The 24942-nt window shown below is 55.0% G+C and overlaps 1 pseudogene; it reads right to left on the bottom strand.

Annotated features, from left to right (window-relative positions):
* Positions 1-624: 624 nt before the first annotated feature.
* The window catches only part of LOC137319173 (serine/threonine-protein kinase MRCK alpha-like), a 50331-nt pseudogene continuing 26013 nt past the window's right edge, over positions 625-24942 (bottom strand).

The following is a 24942-nucleotide window of genomic DNA, read 5'->3' as shown; positions in this document are numbered from 1 at the left end:
CGGTTGAATTGGGGGCTGCTCCGCCTTGAAAAATTGGGGCCTTTATGGGAGACAGAAAGGAAAGATTTGCATTTATATAGCGCCTTTCCCACTCGCCCCGCCCCACCTCTCCTCCACACTGCCCCAGGCCTGATGGTCCTCCCATGCCTCGTTGACCAGGGCGGTACCCAGTGCTCCGGGTGGGGCCCCACTCGGCCCACCAAGATCTAACTCACCGGACTGCTTGGAACCAGTCAGCTTTACAGCACACAAGAAAGGCCATTCGACCCATCGCCCGTGCCCCTCTCCCTGAAAGAGCTCTCGCCTTAGTCCATTCCCCTGTCCAAATCGTTTCAAAGTATTTAGCAATAGTCCCAACGCTGAGCCCTGGGGGGGGGGGGGGGGGGGAATACCTGCTCTTTCCATCCCTCCAGTTCAAGAACTAACCATCGCCCTCTGTTCCCATCCATGTTTCCCACCTTCCATGAGCCTTTATTTCATCCACAAGCCTCCCATGTGGCACTTTATCAAATGCCGTTTGTTAGTCCATATACACAAGATCCACTGCATTTCCTTCATCACTCCGCTCCCCCAGGTCTCTCAGCGCCCTCCCCCTCCGACGCCACTGCGGGAACCTCCCTCCTGCAAACACTGGACACTCCGCAGGTATATAAGCTGCGCCCTGTGTTCACGCTCACTAACGCCCCGTGCAAGAGCGAAGACGCAGGCCATTCACCGGCTCCAGCTCCACGCTCAGCTTCAGGTTCTCCGCCTTCAGCAAATTCTTCTCCTGCTCGTGCTCCGTCCTCAGCTCCATCAGGGCTTCCTCCTGCTCCAGGCGCCTGCGGACGTCAGACAGGGCGGGCGGTTAGCTAGTGCTGTGCCGCGGTGGACTCCTTGCTCCCAACCGGGAGCTCTGGACTCAACTGTCCTCTACACCAGCATATCCAGCAGCCCCACCGCACCCTCCCCCCACCTCCCCGCGATCTCCCGTTCTACACGGGACCCAGCGGGCAGGGGCTCCGATTCCCAGCAGCCAATACTCCGATTCCCAGCAGGCAGGGCACCAAGTCCCAGCAGGCCAATACTCCAATTCCCAGCAGGCAGGGCTCCGATTCCCAGCAGGCCAATACTCCGATTCCCAGCAGGCCAATACTCCGATTCCCAGCAGGCCAATACTCCGATTCCCAGCAGGCAGGGCACCAAGTCCCAGCAGGCCAATACTCCGATTCCCAGCAGGCAGGGCACCAAGTCCCAGCAGGCCAATACTCGATTCCCAGCAGGCAGGGCACCAAGTCCCAGCAGGCCAATACTCCGATTCCAGCAGGCATTCACCAAGTCCCAGCAGGCATTCACCAAGTCCCAGCAGGCATTCACCAAGTCCCAGCAGGCATTCACCAAGTCCCAGCAGGCCAATACTCCGATTCGCAGCAGGCCAATACTCCGATTCCCAGCAGGCAGGGCACCAATTCCCAGCAGGCCAATACTCCGATTCCCAGCAGGTAGGGCTCCGATTCCCAGCAGGCCATTCCCCAATTCCCAGCAGGCCATTCCCCAATTCCCAGCAGGCAACCTGCGCCTCACCTTTCGCTCCGTGCTTTCTCCAGCCTGTCCCGACGGGCCGACAGCTCATTCTCCAGCTGGCGTTGCTGGATCTTGGTGTCCGCCAGCTGCGTGCGTAGGTTCTTCATGGCGGCCGTGTGCGCGCTCTCCCGCCTCGACAGCTCCTCCTCGTGCATCAGGACTTTCTTCTCCAGATCCGCCTTCACCTTGGCCAGTTCCTGGGTGTGCTGGCTGCCACTCCCACCCGGGGCCCCTCCGACCTGCGTTAGCTGCACAACAGAGCACCCGATCAGTCTACCCGGGGCACGGTGTTGGGGTACGGAGCGGGCGGGAAAGGGGAGGAGGGGGGAAAAAGGGGGGAGGGAGGGGGGAGAAAGAGGGGAGGGAGGGGGGGAGGAAAAAGAGGGGAGGGAGGGGGGGAAAAGAGGGAGGGAGGGGGGGGAAAAAGAGGGGAGGGAGGGGGGGAAAAAGAGGGGAGGGAGGGGGGGGAAAAAGAGGGGAGGGAGGGGGGGGAAAAAGAGGGGAGGGAGGGGGGGAAAAAGAGGGGAGGAGGGGGGGGAAAAAGAGGGGAGGGAGGGGGGGAAAAAGAGGGGAGGGAGGGGGGGAAAAAGAGGGGAGGGAGGGGGGGAAAAAGAGGGGAGGGAGGGGGGGAAAAAGAGGGGAGGGAGGGGGGGGAAAAGAGGGGAGGGAGGGGGGAAAAGAGGGGAGGGAGGGGGGAAAAAGAGGGGAGGGAGGGGGGAAAAAGAGGGGAGGGAGGGGGGGGAAAGAGGGGGGAGGGGGGGGGAAAGAGGGGGGGGGAAAGAGGGGGGGGGAAAGAGGGGGGGGGAAAGAGGGGGGGGGAAAGAGGGGGGGGGGGAAAGAGGGGAGGGAGGAGGGGGGAAAAGAGGGGAGGGAGGAGGGGGGAAAAGAGGGGAGGGAGGAGGGGGGAAAAGAGGGGAGGGAGGGGGGGAAAAAGAGGGGAGGGAGGGGGGGGGAAAGAGGGGGGGGGGAAAGAGGGGAGGGGGGGAAAGAGGGGAGGGAGGAGGGGGGAAAAGAGGGGAGGGAGGAGGGGGGAAAAGAGGGGAGGGAGGAGGGGGAAAAGAGGGGAGGGAGGAGGGGGAAAAGAGGGGAGGGAGGAGGGGGGAAAAGAGGGGAGGGAGGGGGGGAAAAAGAGGGAGGGAGGGGGGGGAAAGAGGGGGGGGGAAAGAGGGGGGGGGGAAAGAGGGGAGGGGGGAAAGAGGGGAGGGGGGAAAAGAGGGAGGGAGGAGGGGGGAAAAGAGGGGAGGGAGGAGGGGGGAAAAGAGGGGGAGGGGGGAAAAGAGGGGGGAGGGGGGAAAAGAGGGGGGAGGGGGGGAAAAGAGGGAGGAGGGGGGAAAAGAGGGAGAAGGGGGGAAAAGAGGGAGGAGGGGGGAAAAGAGGGAGGAGGGGGGAAAGAGGGAGAGGGGGGAAAAGAGGGAGGAGGGGGGAAAAGAGGGAGGAGGGGGGAAAAGAGGGAGGAGGGGGGGAAAAGAGGGGAGGGGGAAAAGAGGGGAGGGAGGAGGGGGGAAAGAGGGAGGGAGGAGGGGGGAAAAGAGGGGAGGGGGGAAAAGAGGGGAGGGGGAAAAGAGGGGAGGGAGGAGGGGGGAAAAGAGGGGAGGGAGGAGGGGGGAAAAGAGGGGAGGGAGGAGGGGGGAAAAGAGGGGGGAGGGGGGAAAAGAGGGGGGAGGGGGGAAAAGAGGGGGGAGGGGGGAAAAGAGGGAGGAGGGGGGAAAAGAGGAGGAGGGGGAAAAGAGGGGAGGGGGGAAAAGAGGGGAGGGGGGAAAAGAGGGGAGGGAGGAAAAGAGGGGAGGGGGGAAAAGAGGGAGGAGGGGGAAAAGAGGGAGGAGGGGGGAAAAGAGGGAGGAGGGGGAAAAGAGGGAGGAGGGGGGAAAGAGGGAGGAGGGGGGCAAAGAGGGAGGAGGGGGGCAAAGAGGGAGGAGGGGGGCAAAGAGGGAGGAGGGGGGCAAAGAGGGAGGAGGGGGGCAAAGAGGGAGGAGGGGGGCAAAGAGGGAGGAGGGGGGCAAAGAGGGAGGAGGGGGGCAAAGAGGAGGAGGGGGGCAAAGAGGGAGGAGGGGGGCAAAGAGGGAGGAGGGGGGCAAAGAGGGAGGAGGGGGCAAAGAGGGAGGAGGGGGGCAAAGAGGGAGGAGGGGGCAAAGAGGGAGGAGGGGGGCAAAGAGGGAGGAGGGGGGCAAAGAGGGAGGAGGGGGGCAAAGAGGGAGGAGGGGGGGGGGCAAAGAGGGAGGAGGGGGGCAAAGAGGGAGGAGGGGGCAAAGAGGGAGGAGGGGGGCAAAGAGGGAGGAGGGGGCAAAGAGGGAGGAGGGGGGCAAAGAGGGAGGAGGGGGGCAAAGAGGGAGGAGGGGGGCAAAGAGGGAGGAGGGGGCAAAGAGGAGGAGGGGGCAAGAGGAGGAGGGGGGCAAAGAGGGAGGAGGGGGGCAAAGAGGGAGGAGGGGGGCAAAGAGGGAGGAGGGGGGCAAAGAGGGAGGAGGGGGGCAAAGAGGGAGGAGGGGGGCAAAGAGGGAGGAGGGGGCAAAGAGGGAGGAGGGGGCAAAGAGGGAGGAGGGGGGCAAAGAGGGAGGAGGGGGGCAAAGAGGGAGGAGGGGGCAAAGAGGGAGGAGGGGGGCAAAGAGGGAGGAGGGGGGCAAAGAGGGAGGAGGGGGCAAAGAGGGAGGAGGGGGGCAAAGAGGGAGGAGGGGGGCAAAGAGGGAGGAGGGGGGCAAAGAGGGAGGAGGGGGGCAAAGAGGGAGGAGGGGGCAAAGAGGGAGGAGGGGGGCAAAGAGGGAGGAGGGGGGCAAAGAGGGAGGAGGGGGGCAAAGAGGGAGGAGGGGGGCAAAGAGGAGGAGGGGGGCAAAGAGGGAGGAGGGGGGCAAAGAGGGAGGAGGGGGGCAAAGAGGGAGGAGGGGGGCAAAGAGGGAGGAGGGGGGCAAAGAGGGAGGAGGGGGGCAAAGAGGGAGGAGGGGGGCAAAGAGGGAGGAGGGGGGCAAAGAGGGAGGAGGGGGCAAAGAGGGAGGAGGGGGGCAAAGAGGGAGGAGGGGGGCAAAGAGGGAGGAGGGGGCAAAGAGGGAGGAGGGGGGCAAAGAGGGAGGAGGGGGCAAAGAGGGAGGAGGGGGGCAAAGAGGGAGGAGGGGGGCAAAGAGGGAGGAGGGGGGCAAAGAGGGAGGAGGGGGGCAAAGGGGGAGGAGGGGGCAAAGGGGGAGGAGGGGGGCAAAGGGGGAGGAGGGGGGCAAAGGGGGAGGAGGGGGGCAAAGAGGGAGGAGGGGGCAAAGAGGGAGGAGGGGGGCAAAGAGGGAGGAGGGGGGCAAAGAGGGAGGAGGGGGGCAAAGAGGGAGGAGGGGGGCAAAGAGGGAGAGGGGGCAAAGAGGGAGGAGGGGGGCAAAGAGGGAGGAGGGGGGCAAAGAGGGAGGAGGGGGGCAAAGAGGGAGGAGGGGGGCAAAGAGGGAGGAGGAGGCAAAGAGGGAGGAGGGGGGCAAAGAGGGAGGAGGGGGGCAAAGAGGGAGGAGGGGGGCAAAGAGGAGGAGGGGGCAAAGAGGGAGGAGGGGGGGGAAAGAGGGAGGAGGGGGAAAGAGGGAGGAGGGGGGAAAGAGGGAGGAGGGGGGGGGAAAGAGGGAGGAGGGGGGAAAGAGGGAGGAGGGGGGGAAAGAGGGAGGAGGGGGGGAAAGAGGAGGAGGGGGGGAAAGAGGGAGAGGGGGGGAAGAGGGAGGAGGGGGGGGAAAGAGGGAGGAGGGGGGGGGAAAGAGGGAGGAGGGGGGGGAAAGAGGGAGGAGGGGGGGGAAAGAGGGAGGAGGGGGGGAAAGAGGGAGGGGGGGGGGAAAGAGGGAGGAGGGGGGGAAAGAGGGAGGAGGGGGGGGAAAGAGGGAGGAGGGGGGGGGAAAGAGGGAGGAGGGGGGGGAAAGAGGGAGGAGGGGGGGGAAAGAGGGAGGAGGGGGGGGAAAGAGGGAGGAGGGGGGGAAAGAGGGAGGAGGGGGGAAAGAGGGAGGAGGGGGGAAAGAGGGAGGAGGGGGGAAAGAGGGAGGAGGGGGAAAGAGGGAGGAGGGGGGAAAGAGGGAGGAGGGGGGAAAGAGGGAGGAGGGGGGAAAGAGGGAGGAGGGGGGAAAGAGGGAGGAGGGGGGGAAAGAGGGAGGAGGGGGGGAAAGAGGGAGGAGGGGGGAAAGAGGGAGGAGGGGGGAAAGAGGGAGGAGGGGGGGAAAGAGGGAGGAGGGGGGAAAGAGGGAGGAGGGGGGAAAGAGGGAGGAGGGGGGGAAAGAGGGAGGATGGGGGGGAAATAGGGAGGAGGGGGGAAATAGGAGGAGGGGGGGAAATAGGGAGGAGGGGGGAAATAGGGAGGAGGGGGGAAATAGGGAGGAGTGGGAAAGAGGGAGGAGGTGGAAAGAGGGAGGAGGGGGAAAGAGGGAGGAGGGGGAGAAAGAGGGAGGAGGGGGAGAAGAGGGAGGAGGGGGGGAAAGAGGGAGGAGGGGGGAAAGAGGGAGGAGGGGGGAAAGAGGGAGGAGGGGGGGAAAGAGGAGGAGGGGGGGAAGAGGGAGGAGGGGGGAAAGAGGGAGGAGGGGGGAAAGAGGGAGGAGGGGGGAAGAGGGAGGAGGGGCAAAGAGGGAGGAGGGGGAAAGAGGGAGGAGGGGGGAAAGAGGGAGGAGGGGGGAAAGAGGGAGGAGGGGGGAAAGAGGGAGGAGGGGGGAAAGAGGGAGGAGGGGGGGAAAGAGGGAGAGGGGGAAAGAGGGAGGAGGGGGAAAGAGGGAGGAGGGGGGGAAAGAGGGAGGAGGGGGGGAAAGAGGGAGGAGGGGGGGAAAGAGGGAGGAGGGGGGAAAGAGGGAGGAGGGGGGGAAATAGGGAGGAGGGGGGGAAATAGGGAGGAGGGGGGGAAATAGGGGAGGGTGGAAAGAGGGAGGAGGGTGGAAAGAGGGAGGAGGGGGAAAGAGGGAGGAGGGGGAGAAAGAGGGAGGAGGGGGGGAAAGAGGGAGGAGGGGGGGAAAGAGGGAGGAGGGGGGGAAAGAGGGAGGAGGGGGGGAAAAGAGGGAGGATGGGGGGAAAGAGGGAGGAGGGGGGGAAAGAGGAGGAGGGGGGGAAAGAGAGAGGAGGGGGGAAAGAGAGAGGAGGGGGGGAAAGAGGGAGGAGGGGGGGAAAGAGGGAGGAGGGGGGGAAGAGAGGGAGGAGGGGGGGAAAGAGGGAGGAGGGGGGGAAAGAGGGAGGAGGGGGAAAGAGGGAGGAGGGGGGAAGAGGGAGGAGGGGGGAAAGAGGGAGGAGGGGGGAAAGAGGGAGGAGGGGGGGAAAGAGGGAGGAGGGGGGAAAGAGGGAGGAGGGGGGGAAAGAGGGAGGAGGGGGGGAAAGAGGGAGGAGGGGGGGAAAGAGGGAGGAGGGGGGGAAAGAGGGAGGAGGGGGGAAAGAGGGAGGAGGGGGGAAAGAGGGAGGAGGGGGGGAAAGAGGGAGGAGGGGGGGCAAAGAGGGAGGAGGGGGGCAAAGAGGGAGGAGGGGGGCAAAGAGGGAGGAGGGGGGCAAAGAGGGAGGAGGGGGGCAAAGAGGGAGGAGGGGGGCAAAGAGGGAGGAGGGGGGCAAAGGGGAGGAGGGGGGCAAAGGGGGAGGAGGGGGGCAAAGGGGGAGGAGGGGGGCAAAGGGGGAGGAGGGGGGCAAAGAGGGAGGAGGGGGGCAAAGAGGGAGGAGGGGGGCAAAGAGGGAGGAGGGGGGCAAAGAGGGAGGAGGGGGCAAAGAGGGAGGAGGGGGGCAAAGAGGGAGGAGGGGGGCAAAGAGGGAGGAGGGGGGCAAAGAGGGAGGAGGGGGGCAAAGAGGGAGGAGGGGGCAAAGAGGGAGGAGGGGGGCAAAGAGGGAGGAGGGGCAAAGAGGGAGGAGGAGGGCAAAGAGGGAGGAGGGGGGCAAAGAGGAGGAGGGGGGCAAAGAGGGAGGAGGGGGGCAAAGAGGGAGGAGGGGGCAAAGAGGGAGGAGGGGGGCAAAGAGGGAGGAGGGGGGGAAAGAGGGAGGAGGGGGGGGAAAGAGGGAGGAGGGGGGAAAGAGGGAGGAGGGGGGAAAGAGGGAGGAGGGGGGAAAGAGGGAGGAGGGGGGGAAAGAGGGAGGAGGGGGGGAAAGAGGGAGGAGGGGGGGAAAGAGGGAGGAGGGGGGGAAAGAGGGAGGAGGGGGGGAAAGAGGGAGGAGGGGGGGGAAAGAGGGAGGAGGGGGGGGAAAGAGGGAGGAGGGGGGGAAAGAGGAGGAGGGGGGGAAAGAGGGAGGAGGGGGGGAAAGAGGGAGGAGGGGGGGGAAAGAGGGAGGAGGGGGGGGGAAAGAGGGAGGAGGGGGGGAAAGAGGGAGGAGGGGGGGGAAAGAGGGAGGAGGGGGGGGGAAAGAGGGAGGAGGGGGGGAAAGAGGGAGGAGGGGGGGGAAAGAGGGAGGAGGGGGGGAAAGAGGGAGGAGGGGGGGAAAGAGGGAGGAGGGGGGGAAAGAGGGAGGAGGGGGAAAGAGGGAGGAGGGGGGAAAGAGGGAGGAGGGGGGAAAGAGGGAGGAGGGGGGGAAAGAGGGAGGAGGGGGGAAAGAGGGAGGAGGGGGGAAAGAGGGAGGAGGGGGGAAAGAGAGGGGGGAAAGAGGGAGGAGGGGGGGAAAGAGGGGAGGAGGGGGGGAAAGAGGGAGGAGGGGGGGAAGAGGGAGGAGGGGGGAAAGAGGGAGGAGGGGGGAAAGAGGAGGAGGGGGGAAAGAGGGAGGAGGGGGGAAATAGGGAGGAGGGGGGGAAATAGGGAGGAGGGGGGAAATAGGGGAGGGGGGGGAAATAGGGAGGAGGGGGGGAAATAGGGAGGAGGGGGGAAAGAGGGAGGAGGGTGGAAAGAGGGAGGAGGGGGGAAAGAGGGAGGAGGGGGAGAAAGAGGGAGGAGGGGGAGAAAGAGGGAGGAGGGGGGAAAGAGGGAGGAGGGGGGAAAGAGGGAGAGGGGGGGAAAGAGGGAGGAGGGGGGAAAGAGGAGGAGGGGGGAAGAGGGAGGAGGGGGGGAAAGAGGGAGGAGGGGGGAAAGAGGGAGGAGGGGGGGAAAGAGGGAGGAGGGGGGAAAGAGGGAGGAGGGGGCAAGAGGGAGGAGGGGGCAAAGAGGGAGGAGGGGGGAAAGAGGGAGGAGGGGGGAAAGAGGGAGGAGGGGGAAAGAGGGAGGAGGGGGGAAAGAGGGAGGAGGGGGGAAAGAGGGAGGAGGGGGAAAGAGGGAGGAGGGGGAAGAGGGAGGAGGGGGGAAAGAGGGAGGAGGGGGAAAGAGGGAGGAGGGGGAAAGAGGGAGGAGGGGGGAAAGAGGGAGGAGGGGGGGAAAGAGGGAGGAGGGGGGAAAGAGGGAGGAGGGGGGGAAGAGGAGGAGGGGGAAAGAGGGAGGAGGGGGGGGAAAGAGGAGGAGGGGGGGAAATAGGGAGGAGGGGGGGGAAATAGGGAGGAGGGGGGGAAATAGGGAGGAGGGTGGAAAGAGGGAGGAGGGTGGAAGAGGGAGGAGGGGGGAAAGAGGGAGGAGGGGAGAAAGAGGAGGAGGGGGGAAAGAGGGAGAGGGGGGGAAAGAGGAGGAGGGGGGAAAGAGGGAGGAGGGGGGGAAAAGAGGGAGGAGGGGGGAAAGAGGGAGGAGGGGGGAAAGGGAGGAGGGGGGAAGAGGAGGAGGGGGGAAAGAGGGAGGAGGGGGGAAGGGAGGAGGGGGGAAAGAGGGAGGAGGGGGGAAAGAGGGAGGAGGGGGGGAAGAGGGAGGAGGGGGGGGAAAGAGGAGGAGGGGGGAAAGAGGGAGGAGGGGGAAAGAGGGAGGAGGGGGAAGAGGGAGGAGGGGGGGAAAGAGGGAGGAGGGGGGAAAGAGGAGGAGGGGGGGAAAGAGGAGGAGGGGGGAAAGAGGGGAGGGGGGAAGCGGAGGGGGTGGAAGAGGGAGGAGGGGGGGAAAGAGGGAGGAGGGGGGAAAGAGGGAGGAGGGGGGGAAAGAGGGAGGAGGGGGGAAAGAGGGAGGCGGGGGGAAAGAGGGAGGAGGGGGGAAGAGGGAGGCAGGGGAAAGAGGGAGGAGGGGGGAAGAGGGAGGAGGGGGGAAAGAGGGAGGAGGGGGAAGAGGGAGGAGGGGGAGGGAAGAGGAGGAGGGGGGAAAGAGGGAGGATGGGGGAAAGAGGGAGGAGGGGGGGAAAGAGGGGAGGGGGGGAAAGAGGGAGGAGGGGGGGAAAGAGGGAGGAGGGGGGGAAAGAGGGAGGAAGGGGAGGGAAAGAGGGAGGAGGGGGGCAAAGAGGGAGGAGGGGGGGCAAAGAGGAGGAGGGGGGGAAGAGGAGGAGGGGGCAAAGAGGGAGGAGGGGGCAAAGAGGGAGGAGGGGGGCAAAGAGGGAGGAGGGGGGAAACAGGGAGGAAGCTATTTGTCTTTAACAAGCAAAATACAGTGGAAGCATTGCGGTTTGATTTAGTCGAGAATTAATTTCTTTTCTTTCTGCGGCTGGCCCCGTGCGCTCGCTCCCGGGGAGGGGATTGACTGTACAGGACACAGGCTCCCCTCACCCTTCAGTCTCTCACCTCCTCCTCCACCGCCTGCCTCCTCTCTGCTCCTCCGCTCCCACAGTTCGCGCTGCCTCGCCGTCTCCCCCATCTCCTCCTCCCCTTCGCTTCCCGCTGTCAACTTCAACGGATCAATCAGACACCCGCCACCAAAAGAAACCGGCCGCGGTCGGCCCGCCATTCCCGACCCTCCTTTCCCCAGGGCGACTAACCCCGCATTCCCGGCAGTCATGGAATCATAGAATCATAGAATCATAGAAGTTACACCATGGAAACAGGCCCTTTGGCCCAACATGTCCATGTCGCCCAGTTTATACCACTAAGCTAGTCCCAATTGCCTGCACTTGGCCCATATCCCTCTATACCCATCTTACCCATGTAACTGTCCAAATGCTTTTTAAAAGACAAAATTGTACCCGCCTCTACTACTGCTCTGGCAGCTCGTTCCAGACACTCACCACCCTTTGAGTGAAAAATTGCCCCTCTGGACCCTTTTGTATCTCTCCCCTCTCACCTTAAATCTATGCCCCCTCGTTATAGACTCCCCTACCTTTGGGAAAAGATTTTGACTATCGACCTTATCTATGCCCTCATTATTTTATAGACTTCTATAAGATCACCCCTTAACCTCCTACTCTCCAGGGAAAAAAGTCCCAGTCTATCCAACCTCTCCCTATAAGTCAAACCATCAAGTCCCGGTAGCATCCTAGTAAATCTTTTCTGCACTCTTTCTAGTTTAATAATATCCTTTCTATAGTAGGGTGACCAGAACTGTACACAGTACTCCAAGTGTGGCCTTACTAATGTCTTGTACAACTTCAACAAGACATCCCAACTCCTGTATTCAATGTTCTGACAATGAAACCAAGCATGCTGAATGCCTTCTTCACCACCCTATCCACCTGTGACTCCACTTTCAAGGAGCTATGAACCTGTACTCCTAGATCTCTTTGTTCTATAACTCTCCCCAACGCCCTACCATTAACGGAGTAGGTCCTGGCCTGATTCGATGACAGAATCCCTAAGGATTTCACCCACAATCTCACTCCATCTTCCAATTTCTCCACTTCACCTCAGGATGTCCCAAAGCACTTTACAGCCAATGAAGTACTTTTTTTGAAGTGTAGTCACTGTTGTAATTTAGGAAACGCAGCAGCCAATTTGCGCACAGCAAGATCCCACAAACAGCAACGTGATAAAGACCAGATCATCTGTTTTTTTTTAAGTGATGTTGGTTGAGAGATAAATAATGGCCTCATGACACCGGGGAGAACTCCCCCCTGCTCTTCTTCCAGTAGCGGCCGTGGGATCTTTTACGTCCACCTGAGAGGGGCAGACGGGGCCTTGATTTAGCGTCTCATCCGAAACAGTGCAGCGCTCCTCAGTACCGGCACCGGGAGTGTCGGCCTGGATTATGGGGCTCAAGTCTCTGGAGTGGGGGGCTCGAACCCACGACCATCTGACACCTCAGATTGAACTCCTGGCACAGGTTTACCTACAAGCTTTACTCGGAAGGCCAATGGGGTAGAGCCCAAACGATGTGAGGCCTTCCACAGTCGCTCAGCAGACCCCCCCCAATATCAGATCCTTGGGATGTTCCAATCATCAGGGTGGTAAATCCACCAGGGGGTGCAGAGAGACTCTCGAATGCCACTCCCCCATCACTCCCAATCCTTCCCCTGGATCAATCCCAGCACCCAGTTGCCCTGGGGCCACTCGTTCCATCTCACCTCTTCTTGCTCTTCAGCTCTGCCGCAGGCTCTCCACTTTCCCCATCACCACCTCCATCTCCTCCTCCCGGTCCCTCAGCTCCCGGGTCAGCTTCTGCTTCTGCGAGCGGAGCTGGGAGTATCGCTCATCCCGTCCTGGACCTCCTGCACTGCCCGCTGGCTTTTTGGCCTGCTCCTCCCGCAGCTCGCGGCTCCAAGCGGTCAGCTGCTGCCGGGCCTCGGCCAGATCCTGGAACGAGAGAGTGAACGAGAGAGAGAGAGAGAGAGAGTGAACGAGAGAGAGAGAGAGAGAGAGAGAGATGTGAACGAGAGGGAGGGAGAGAGAGAGTGAACGAGAGGGAGGGAGAGAGAGAGTGAACGAGAGGGAGGGAGAGAGAGAGTGAACGAGAGAGAGGGGAGAGAGAGAGTGAACGAGAGAGAGGGAGAGAGAGAGTGAACGAGAGAGAGAGGGAGAGAGAGAGTGAACGAGAGAGAGAGGGAGAGAGAGAACGAGAGAGAGAGAGTGAACGAGAGAGAGGAGAGAGAGAGTGAACGAGAGGGAGGGAGAGAGAGAGTGAACGAGAGGGAGGGAGAGAGAGAGTGAACGAGAGGGAGGGAGAGAGAGAGTGAACGAGAGGGAGGGAGAGAGAGAGTGAACGAGAGGGAGGGAGAGAGAGAGTGAACGAGAGGGAGGGAGAGAGAGAGTGAACGAGAGGGAGGAGAGAGAGAGTGAACGAGAGGGAGGGAGAGAGTGAACGAGAGAGAGGAGAGAGAGAGTGAACGAGAGAGAGGGAGAGAGAGAGTGAACGAGAGAGAGGGAGAGAGAGAGTGAACGAGAGAGAGGAGAGAGAGAGTGAACGAGAGAGAGGGAGAGAGAGAGTGAACGAGGAGGGAGGGAGAGAGAGACAGTGAACGAGAGGGAGGGAAGAGAGAGAGTGAACGAGAGGGAGGGAGAGAGAGTGTGAACGAGAGAGAGGGAGAGAGAGTGAACGAGAGAGAGGGAGAGAGAGAGTGAACGAGAGAGAGGGAGAGAGAGTGAACGAGAGAGAGGGAGAGAGAGTGAACGAGAGAGAGGGAGAGAGAGTGAACGAGAGAGAGGGAGAGAGAGTGAACGAGAGAGAGGGAGAGAGAGTGAACGAGAGAGAGGGAGAGAGAGTGAACGAGAGAGAGGGAGAGAGTGAACGAGAGAGAGGAGAGAGAGAGAGAGAGAGTGAACGAGAGAGAAAGAGAGTAAGGGGGGGGAGGGACTGAGAGAAAGAGAGTGAGAGGAGGAGAAGGGGAGAGAGGGAGATTGAGTGTGGAAGGGAGAGAGGGAGGGAGGAAGGGAGAGGGAGTGAGAGAGGGAGCATGTCACTGCGCACAGTAAATAGAGAGTCTATCGCACAGCAGGATCCCAGCGCTGAGAGCCCAGGTGAAAGTGAGGGAGTTAGGGGCAGGAAGGGATGTCGGAGAAACTCGTTCTCACCCACAGGGGTATCAAGTAGTGGAATTGGTTGCCAGGGAGGACGCTGAAGGGGTCAAGGGGCAATTAGATGTAAATGGGGTCATGGGCTTGTTTGTGGAGAGAGAAGGATTTGAGGAAATGGAGAGAAGGTGGGGGAGAAGGGGAGAAGGGGGATGAGGGACATGGAGAGAAGGTGGGGATATGGGGAGAGGGGGGGGTTGAGGGACATGGAGAGAAGGTGGGATATGGGGAGAGGGGGGGGTTGAGGGACATGGAGAGAAGGTGGGGATATGGGGAGAGGGGGGGGTTGAGGGACATGGAGAGAAGGTGGGGATATGGGAGAAGTGGGGTTGAGGGACATGGATGAGAAGGTGGGGATATGGGAGAGGGGGGGGTTGAGGGACATGGAGAGAAGGTGGGATATGGGGAGAGGGGGGGGGTTGAGGGACATGGAGAGAAGGTGGGGACATGGGGAGAAGGGGGATGAGGGACATGGAGAGAAGGTGGGGAGGTGGGAGTGAGGGATTGAGGGACATGGTGGGGAGGTGGGAGTGAGGGATTGAGGGGCGCGGGGAGGTGGGAGTGAGGGATTGAGGGGCGTGGGGAGAAGGAGGGATTGAGGGTTGCAAGTAAGGAAGACTCAAGAATCTTCTCAATAACGTGGTCCTCCAGAACGCAGCACTGACCAGTTCGTCCGTGTGACATTTCGACAGACCTGGAAGTACCAGGTCCTGTTGAAAAGATGAAGATTGGGGAGGAGGTGGGATGTTGGGCTGAGCATGAACTGCCCGCACTGAGGGACTGTCGGAGACACTACCTTATAAACGGCCTCCATCTCCTGTTTGAGTGCCTTCAGCTGTTTCTCCAGGGACCTCACCAGACTGTTCTCTTCCTCTCTCTTCCTCTTCATCTGGTCATTCTCCAGTTGGTTGTCTGAAAAAAATAACAATCCGACAAGTGAGTCCTTGGAGCTCAGGTCCAGGAGGGTCGGAGGTCGGGACAACCAGAAAGAGGGGGTTCCAGGAGGGAGAGGGCTGGCAGTGGACGGCAGGTGAAAGAGGACAAGGGCTAGAAAGAGGAGAAATCCGGAGGGCGTGGGCTCGAGGAGGACGGAGCCTCCCAGTGAGTGTGGTCCAATGAATGTTACAAGGTGTAAAGTTCCCTCTACACCATCCGTCAAACACTCCCAGGGCAGGAACAGGGTTAGATACAGAGTAAAGCTCCCTCTACACTGTCCCATCAAACACTCCCAGGGCAGGTACAGGGTTAGATACAGAGTAAAGCTCCCTCTACACTGTCCCATCAAACACTCCCAGGGCAGGTACAGCACGGGTTAGATACAGAGTAAAGCTCCCTCTACACTGTCCCGTCAAACACTCCCAGGGCAGGTACAGCACGGGTTAGATACAGAGTAAAGCTCCCTCTACACTGTCCCGTCAAACACTCCCAGGGCAGGTACAGCACGGGTTAGATACAGAGTAAAGCTCCCTCTACACTGTCCCGTCAAACACTCCCAGGGCAGGTACAGCACGGGTTAGATACAGAGTAAAGCTCCCTCTACACGGTCCCGTCAAACACTCCCGGGGCAGGTACAGCACGGGTTAGATACAGAGTAAAGCTCCCTCTACACTGTCCCGTCAAACACTCCCAGGGCAGGTACAGGGTTAGATACAGAGTAAAGCTCCCTCTACACTGTCCCATCAAACACTCCCAGGGCAGGTACAGGGTTAGATACAGAGTAAAGCTCCCTCTACACTGTCCCATCAAACACTCCCAGGGCAGGTACAGCACGGGTTAGATACAGAGTAAAGCTCCCTCTACACTGTCCCGTCAAACACTCCCAGGGCAGGTACAGCACGGGTTAGATACAGAGTAAAGCTCCCTCTACACTGTCCCGTCAAACACTCCCAGGGCAGGTACAGCACGGGTTAGATACAGAGTAAAGCTCCCTCTACACTGTCCCGTCAAACACTCCCAGGGCAGGTACAGCACGGGTTAGATACAGAGTAAAGCTCCCTCTACACTGTCCCGTCAAACACTCCCGGGGCAGGTACAGCACGGGTTAGATACAGAGTAAAGCTCCCTCTACACTGTCCCGTCAAACACTCCCAGGGCAGGTACAGCACGGGTTAGATACAGAGTAAAGCTCCCTCTGCACTGTCCCATCAAACACTCCCAGGGCAGGTACAGCACGGGTTAGATACAGAGTAAAGCTCCCTCTACACTGTCCCGTCAAACACTCCCAGGGCAGGTACAGGATTAGATACAGAGTAAAGCTCCCTCTACACTGTCCCGTCAAACACTCCCAGGGCAGGTACAGGGTTCGATACAGAGTAAAGCTCCCTCTACACTGTCCCATCAAACACTCCCAGGGCAGGTACAGCACGGGTTAGATACAGAGTAAAGCTCCCTCTACACTGTCCCGTCAAACACTCCCAGGGCAGGTACAGACGGACCCTGATCGGTTGGTTTTACACTTCCTGTGAGTTTTTTCTGTGGTCTCTCCATTTCCACTTTCAAACCTTTGATTTCAGAATCTTTACCGGCTCCTGGGCCGTGCTGACTGGCTGAGATCTTCTGGACAGATTCTGGTACACAAAGAAATTTAACCCTCATCGAGATCAGTACAGGTCAGGCAGGGACTCCCCGGGATAATCATTGGTCTCCTTAAATACTGGGACAGCGGTCTTCAGCCGAGTGAGCACAAGATTATTCCCAGTGAATTCAACAATATAATCCCCTCGAACCCCTCGATTAGATTCCAGTCTGTAACTCACTCCCGGGTATCTGTTATTCTATATATAAACCCCCCCGAACCCCTCGATTAGATTCCAGTCTGTAACTCACTCCCGGGTATCTGTTATTCTATATATAAACCCCCCCGAACCCCTCGATTAGATTCCAGCCTGTAACTCACTCCCGGGTATCTGTTATTCTATATATAAACCCCCCGAACCCTTCGATTAGATTCCAGCCTGTAACTCACTCCCGGGTATCTGTTATTCTATATATAAACCCCCCGAACCCCTCGATTAGATTCCAGCCTGTAACTCACTCCCGGGTATCTGTTATTCTATATATAAACCCCCCGAACCCCTCGATTAGATTCCAGTCTGTAACTCACTCCCGGGTATCTGTTATTCTATATATAAACCCCCCGAACCCTTCGATTAGATTCCAGCCTGTAACTCACTCCCGGGTATCTGTTATTCTATATATAAACCCCCCGAAGCCCTCGATTAGATTCCAGCCTGTAACTCACTCCCGGGTATCTGTTATTCTATATATAAACCCCCCCCGAAACCCCTCGATTAGATTTCAGTCTGTAACTCACTCCCGGGTATCTGTTATTCTATATATAAACCCCCCGAACCCCTCGATTAGATTCCAGCCTGTAACTCACTCCCGGGTATCTGTTATTCCATATATAAATCCCCCGAACCCCTCGATTAGATTCCAGCCTGTAACTCACTCCCGGGTATCTGTTATTCTATATATAAACCCCCCGAACCCCTCGATTAGATTCCAGTCTGTAACTCACTCCCGGGTATCTGTTATTCTATATATAAACCCCCCGAACCCCTCGATTAGATTCCAGTCTGTAACTCACTCCCGGGTATCTGTTATTCTATATATAAACCCCCCGAACCCCTCGATTAGATTCCAGTCTGTAACTCACTCCCGGGTATCTGTTATTCTATATATAAAACTCCCCGAACCCCTCGATTAGATTCCAGCCTGTAACTCACTCCCGGGTATCTGTTATTCTATATATAAATCCCCCGAACCCCTCGATTAGATTCCAGCCTGTAACTCACTCCTGGGTATCCAGTGAGTCAGGACTGGCTTCACAACCAAACTGCTTTGACTGTCATGCGGAAACTGCAACAATTAACTTGTTATAATTAAAATTTCGATATGTAAATTAATCCGATCTAATTCTTACCTTGAAGTTTGCGGTTCAGGTCTCCCTTGTCCCGCTCCAGATGCTTTATCTTTCTCTCAAAGGCCTCAACTTCGCGGTTGTCCAGTGATGTGGAGCCCAGTGTGTCCTTCAAACACCCCCGGTCAGATATCGAACTGGGAGAGATACAAAAACCCGGCACGTGAGTCACAAACCAAAAACACCAGCGTCAAAAAAAACACTCAGAGTCCAAGTGTTATATTGGGAGGTGGGAGATGGGAGATACCCCCGCATATACACCGGGGGATTTCCCCCCGCAGATACACTGGGAGACTTCCCACAGATACATCGGGAGATCCGCACAGTTACACTGGGAGATATTGAATTTGCGTGGAATTTTCGGATGGGCTGTCTCTCTTTTTTGGAAGAGGCTCAATTTCTGCCCGGTTGTAACTCACCAGTTGGAGGTGTACGTAAATCCAACGAAGGGAAGGTGGAGTCCAGAGAACGCACCTCGGCTGGGTGGAGGAGCTGAGTCCTGAAATACAGAAATATCACAATTACAGACCCCTCGGAGAGGCAGCAGCAAAGGGTCCCGTACATCATAGGGGGACTCGCCATTACAGGCATAACGAGTGCGGGGGAAGGGAGACATTTTCCATTGATTCACATCCACAGGACCAAACACTCCCGGGGCAGGTACAGCACGGGTTAGATACAGAGTAAAGCTCCCTCTACACTGTCCCATCAAACACTCCCCGGGGCAGGTACAGGGTTAGATACAGAGTAAAGCTCCCTCTACACTGTCCCATCAAACACTCCCAGGGCAGGTACAGGGTTAGATACAGAGTAAAGCTCCCTCTACACTGTCCCGTCAAACACTCCCAGGGCAGGTACAGGGTTAGATACAGAGTAAAGCTCACTCTACACTGTCCCATCAAACACTCCCAGGGCAGTTACAGCACGGGTTAGATACAGAGTAAAGCTCCCTCTACACTGTCCCATCAAACACTCCCAGGGCAGGTACAGCATGGGTTAGATACAGAGTAAAGCTCCCTCTACACTGTCCCATCAAACACTCCCAGGGCAGGTACAGCATGGGTTAGATACAGAGTAAAGCTCCCTCTACACTGTCCCATCAAACACTCCCAGGGCAGGTACAGCATGGGTTAGATACAGAGTAAAGCTCCCTCTACACTGTCCTATCAAACACTCCCAGGGCAGGTACAGCATGGGTTAGATACAGAGTAAAGCTCCCTCTCACTCAGTGCCCTAAGGGGTGGAGGGGAGAGATGTCTGGATCCGTGCCTTTGTTACCTCCAGACTCGACTACTCTAATGTTCTCCAGGCCGGCCTCCCATCTTCTACATTTTATAAACTTGAGCTCATCCAAAACTTTGCTGCCCGTATCCTAACTCACACCGAGTCCCGTTCACCCATCACCCGCTGAACTCACTGACCTTCATTGGCTCCCTGTCCAGGAACGCCTCGATTTTAAAATTCTCATCCTCGTGTTCAAATCCCTCCATGGCCTCGAACCCACCCAACCCCCCAACTATCTCTGTAACCTCCTACAACCCTCCGAGATCTCTGCGCCCCTCCAAATCTGGCCTCTTGTGCCTCCCCGATTTCCATCGCTCCATTGGGCGGCCGTGCCTTCAGCTGCCTGGGTCCTAAGCTCTGGAATTCCCTCCCTAAACCTCTCCAACTCTCTCTCCTCTTCTTTGACCAAGCCTGTCCTAACATCTCCTTATGTGGCTCGGTGTCAAATTTTGTTTGACAATCGCTCCTGTGGAGCGCCTTGGGATGTTTTACTACGTTAAAGACACTATAAACGTAAGCCCAGGATTGTTCTTACAAAGAGCCGGTACGAGCTCAATGGGCTGAATGGCCTCCTCCTATACTATAACCATTCCATGATTGTAAGTTGTTGGAGGGGTTAGTTCTCCATCTCTCAGGTCCCAGTCGATTCCTTCGATACTCATACTCACCGAAGTCTTTAACACGTCATCGTCCACATCAAAGTTGGACGTGTCGGAGGGACTGGTCACCTCTGGGATGTAGGGCGGCGGGCAGCTGCGGATATTGAGCCAGTCGATGCCCGCGAAGAACGGGTGCCCCTTCAGGTCCCCGATGCCCGCCTGGCCCAAGCGCCTGTCTTTGCTGCAAACCAGCTGGGCAATCAGGTCCCGGGCGGCCTCTGACACGTCGGTGATATCCGCCGGGAACGCCAGCTTGTCCTGGAGGGGTCGGGGAGAGGAAGCCAGATAAAGGCAGGAGTCAGCAGAGAGCCGAGGACTGGGACCCCCCCCACCCCCCCCACCCACCCCCCCCCGCCCAGTGCTCAACCACCTGCGTTCATACAGCACCTTTAATGGGAGATCTCGGAACCCACGCTAACTCACCACCTATCCCATCGCTACTCTTCAAACTGATTAATCCATATATCCCTGGTTATTAATCCATGTTTCCCTGGTTATTAATCCACATATCCCCAGTTATTAATCCATATATCCCCAGTTATTAATCCATATATCCCCAGTTATTTTCCATATATCCCCGGTTATTAATCCATGTTTCCCTGGTTATTAATCCATGTATCCCTGGTTATTAATCCACATATCCCCAGTTATTAATCCATATATCCCCAGTTATTAATCCATATATCCCTGGTTATTAATCCATGTTTCCCTGGTTATTAATCCATATATCCCCAGTTATTAATCCATATATCCCCAGTTATTAATCCATATATCCCTGGTTATTAATCCATGTTTCCCTGGTTATTAATCCATATATCCCCAGTTATTAATCCATATATCCCCGGTTATTTTCCATATATCCCCGGTTATTAATCCATGTTTCCCTGGTTATTAATCCATGTTTCCCTGGTTATTAATCCATATATCCCCAGTTATTAATCCATATATCCCCAGTTATTAATCCATATATCCCCGGTTATTAATCCATGTTTCCCTGGTTATTAATCCATGTTTCCCTGGTTATTAATCCACATATCCCCAGTTATTAATCCATATATCCCCGGTTATTTTCCATATATCCCCAGTTATTAATCCATATATCCCTGGTTATTAATCCATGTTTCCCTGGTTATTAATCCATATATCCCTGGTTATTAATCCATATATCCCCAGTTATTAATCCATATATCCCTGGTTATTAATCCATGTTTCCCTGGTTATTAATCCATATATCCCTGGTTATTAATCCATGTTTCCCTGGTTATTAATCCATATATCCCCAGTTATTAATCCATATATCCCCAGTTATTAATCCATATATCCCTGGTTATTAATCCATGTTTCCCTGGTTATTAATCCATATATCCCCAGTTATTAATCCATATATCCCCGGTTATTTTCCATATATCCCCGGTTATTAATCCATGTTTCCCTGGTTATTAATCCATGTTTCCCTGGTTATTAATCCATATATCCCCAGTTATTAATCCATATATCCCCAGTTATTAATCCATATATCCCCGGTTATTAATCCATGTTTCCCTGGTTATTAATCCATGTTTCCCTGGTTATTAATCCACATATCCCCAGTTATTAATCCATATATCCCCGGTTATTTTCCATATATCCCCAGTTATTAATCCATATATCCCTGGTTATTAATCCATGTTTCCCTGGTTATTAATCCATATATCCCTGGTTATTAATCCATATATCCCCAGTTATTAATCCATATATCCCCGGTTATTTTCCATATATCCCTGGTTATTAATCCATGTTTCCCTGGTTATTAATCCATGTTTCCCTGGTTATTAATCCATATATCCCCAGTTATTAATCCATATATCCCCAGTTATTTTCCATATATCCCCGGTTATTAATCCATGTTTCCCTGGTTATTAATCCATGTATCCCTGGTTATTAATCCATGTTTCCCTGGTTATTAATCCACATATCCCCAGTTATTAATCCATATATCCCCGGTTATTTTCCATATATCCCCAGTTATTAATCCATATATCCCTGGTTATTAATCCATGTTTCCCTGGTTATTAATCCACATATCCCCAGTTATTAATCCATATATCCCCGGTTATTTTCCATATATCCCCAGTTATTAATCCATATATCCCTGGTTATTAATCCATGTTTCCCTGGTTATTAATCCATATATCTCTTGTTATTAATCCATGTTTCCCTGGTTATTAATCCATGTATCCCTGGTTATTAATCCATGTTTCCCTGGTTATTAATCCATGTTTCCCTGGTTATTAATCCACATATCCCCAGTTATTAATCCATATATCCCCGGTTATTTTCCATATATCCCCAGTTATTAATCCATATATCCCTGGTTATTAATCCATGTTTCCCTGGTTATTAATCCATATATCTCTTGTTATTAATCCATATATCCCCAGTTATTAATCCATATATCGCCGGTTATTTTCCATATATCCCCGGTTATTAATCCATATATCCCTGGTTATTAATCCATGTTTCCCTGGTTATTAATCCATATATCCCCAGTTATTAATCCATATATCCCCGGTTATTTTCCATATATCCCCGGTTATTTTCCATATATCCCCGGTTATTAATCCATGTTTCCCTGGTTATTAATCCATGTTTCCCTGGTTATTAATCCATATATCCCCAGTTATTAATCCATATATCCCCGGTTATTTTCCATATATCCCCGGTTATTAATCCATGTTTCCCTGGTTATTAATCCATGTATCCCTGGTTATTAATCCATGTTTCCCTGGTTATTAATCCACATATCCCCAGTTATTAATCCATATATCCCTGGTTATTTTCCATATATCCCCAGTTATTAATCCATATAATCCTGGTTATTAATCCATATATCCCCGGTTATTAATCCATATATCCCCAGTTATTAATCCATATATCCCCGGTTATTTTCCATATATCCCCGGTTATTAATCCATATATCCCTGGTTATTAATCCATGTTTCCCTGGTTATTAATCCATATATCCCCAGTTATTAATCCATATATCCCCAGTTATTTTCCATATATCCCCAGTTATTAATCCATATATCCCTGGTTATTAATCCATGTTTCCCTGGTTATTAATCCATATATCCCCAGTTATTAATCCATATATCCCCGGTTATTTTCCATATATCCCCGGTTATTTTCCATATATCCCCAGTTATTAATCCATATATCCCTGGTTATTAATCCATGTTTCCCTGGTTATTAATCCATATATCCCCAGTTATTAATCCATATATCCCCGGTTATTTTCCATATATCCCCGGTTATTAATCCATGTTTCCCTGGTTATTAATCCATGTATCCCTGGTTATTAATCCATGTTTCCCTGGTTATTAATCCACATATCCCCAGTTATTAATCCATATATCCCCGGTTATTTTCCATATATCCCCAGTTATTAATCCATATATCCCCAGTTATTAATCCATATATCCCCAGTTATTTTCCATATATCCCCAGTTATTTTCCATATATCCCTGGTTATTAATCCATGTTTCCCTGGTTATTAATCCATATATCCCTGGTTATTAATCCATGTTTCCCTGGTTATTAATCCATATATCCCCAGTTATTAATCCATATATCCCCGGTTATTTTCCATATATCCCCGGTTATTAATCCATGTTTCCCTGGTTATTAATCCATGTTTCCCTGGTTATTAATCCATATATCCCCGGTTATTAATCCATATATCCCTGGTTATTAATCCATATATCCCCGGTTATTTTCCATATATCCCCGGTTATTAATCCATGTTTCCCTGGTTATTAATCCATGTATCCCTGGTTATTAATCCATATATTCCCAGTTATTAATCCATGTTTCCCTGGTTATTAATCCATATATCCCTGGTTATTAATCCATATATCCCCGGTTATTTTCCATATATCCCCGGTTATTAATCCATATATCCCTGGTTATTAATCCATGTTTCCCTGGTTATTAATCCATATATCCCCGGTTATTAATCCATATATCCCTGGTTATTAATCCATGTATCCCTGGTTATTAATTCATAAATCCCCGGTTATTAATCCATGTATCCCCGGTTATTAATCCATGTATCCCCGGTTATTAATCCACATATCCCCGGTTATTAATCCATGTATCCCCGGTTATTAATCCACATATCCCCGGTTATTAATCCATATATCCCTGGTTATTAATCCATGTATCCCTGGTTATTAATTCATAAATCCCCGGTTATTAATCCACATATCCCCGGTTATTAATCCACGTATCCCCGGTTATTAATCCACATATCCCCGGTTATTATTGCGTCCATTCCTGGTTTACGGAATCACTCCTCATCTGTTACTCACCTTGTGGTTCATGATTTTGCTGTAAGTCTCCACCAGTGACTCTGCATAGAATGGGGTCTCTCCGAACAGCAGCTCATACACACAGACCCCCAGGGACCACCAGTCACATTCCGAGCCGTACTTCCCTTTCCCGTCCTCCATCGCCTGGAGGATTTCCGGGGAGATGTAATCCGGCGTTCCCACAGCCACCGACGATTCAACCTGAGAAAGGAAAAAAGCCCAAACTTTGAGGGAACGGAAACTCCCCAGGACCCCAATATAACCGGCTCTTCACTATCGAGAAACGGAAGGTTCTGGAAGAAAAGTCCACGAGAAGGAAATAGACAGTCGCTCGGAAAAGAGGGATATTAAAGGGTACGGGGAGTGAGGGGGAGAGTGGGATTAGACTGGGTGGGATATTAAAGGGTACGGGGAGTGAGGGGGAGAGTGGGATTAGACTGGGTGGGATATTAAAGGGTATGGGGAGTGAGGGGGAGAGTGGGATTAGACTGGGTGGGATATTAAAGGGTACGGGGAGTGAGGGGGAGAGTGGGATTAGAATGGGTGGGATATTAAAGGGTATGGGGAGTGAGGGGAGAGTGGGATTAGACTGGGTGGGATATTAAAGGGTATGGGGAGTGAGGGGGAGAGGGGGATTAGACTGGGTGGGATATTAAAGGGTACGGGGAGTGAGGGGGAGAGTGGGATTAGACTGGGTGGGATATTAAAGGGTACGGGGAGTGAGGGGGAGAGTGGGATTAGACTGGGTGGGATATTAAAGGGTACGGGGAGTGAGGGGGAGAGTGGGATTAGACTGGGTGGGATATTAAAGGGTATGGGGAGTGAGCAGGAGAGGGGGATTCGACTGGGTGGGATATTAAAGGGTCCGGGGAGTGAGGGGGAGAGGGGGATTAGACTGGGTGGGATATTAAAGGGTACGGGGAGTGAGGGGGAGAGTGGGATTACACAGGGTGGGATATTAAAGGGTGTGGGGAGTGAGCAGGAGAGGGGGATTCGACTGGGTGGGATATTAAAGGGTATGGGGAGTGAGGGGGAGAGTGGGATTACACAGGGTGGGATATTAAAGGGTATGGGGAGTGAGCAGGAGAGGAATATTGGACAGGGTGGGATATTAAAGGGTGTGGGGAGTGAGCAGGGGAGTGGGATTAGACTGGGTGGGATATTAAAGGGTGTGGGGCGTGAGGGGGAGAGTGGGATTACACAGGGTGGGATATTAAAGGGTACGGGGAGTGAGCAGGGGAGTGGGATTAGACTGGGTGGGATATTAAAGGGTATGGGGAGTGAGCAGGGGAGTGGGATTAGACTGGGTGGGATATTAAAGGGTGTGGGGCGTGAGGGGGAGAGTGGGATTAGACTGGGTGGGATATTAAAGGGTGTGGGGAGTGAGCAGGGGAGTGGGATTAGACTGGGTGGGATATTAAAGGGTATGGGGAGTGAGCAGGGGAGTGGGATTAGACTGGGTGGGATATTAAAGGGTATGGGGAGTGAGCAGGGGAGTGGGATTAGACTGGGTGGGATATTAAAGGGTGTGGGGCGTGAGGGGGAGAGTGGGATTCGACTGGGTGGAATATT

The sequence above is a fragment of the Heptranchias perlo genome, unplaced genomic scaffold, assembly GCF_035084215.1.
Source record: "Heptranchias perlo isolate sHepPer1 unplaced genomic scaffold, sHepPer1.hap1 HAP1_SCAFFOLD_753, whole genome shotgun sequence".
Lineage (NCBI taxonomy): Eukaryota > Metazoa > Chordata > Chondrichthyes > Hexanchiformes > Hexanchidae > Heptranchias > Heptranchias perlo.
The sequence above is the reverse complement of the archived record's forward strand: the minus strand, read 5'-3'. Positions and strand labels throughout refer to the sequence as shown.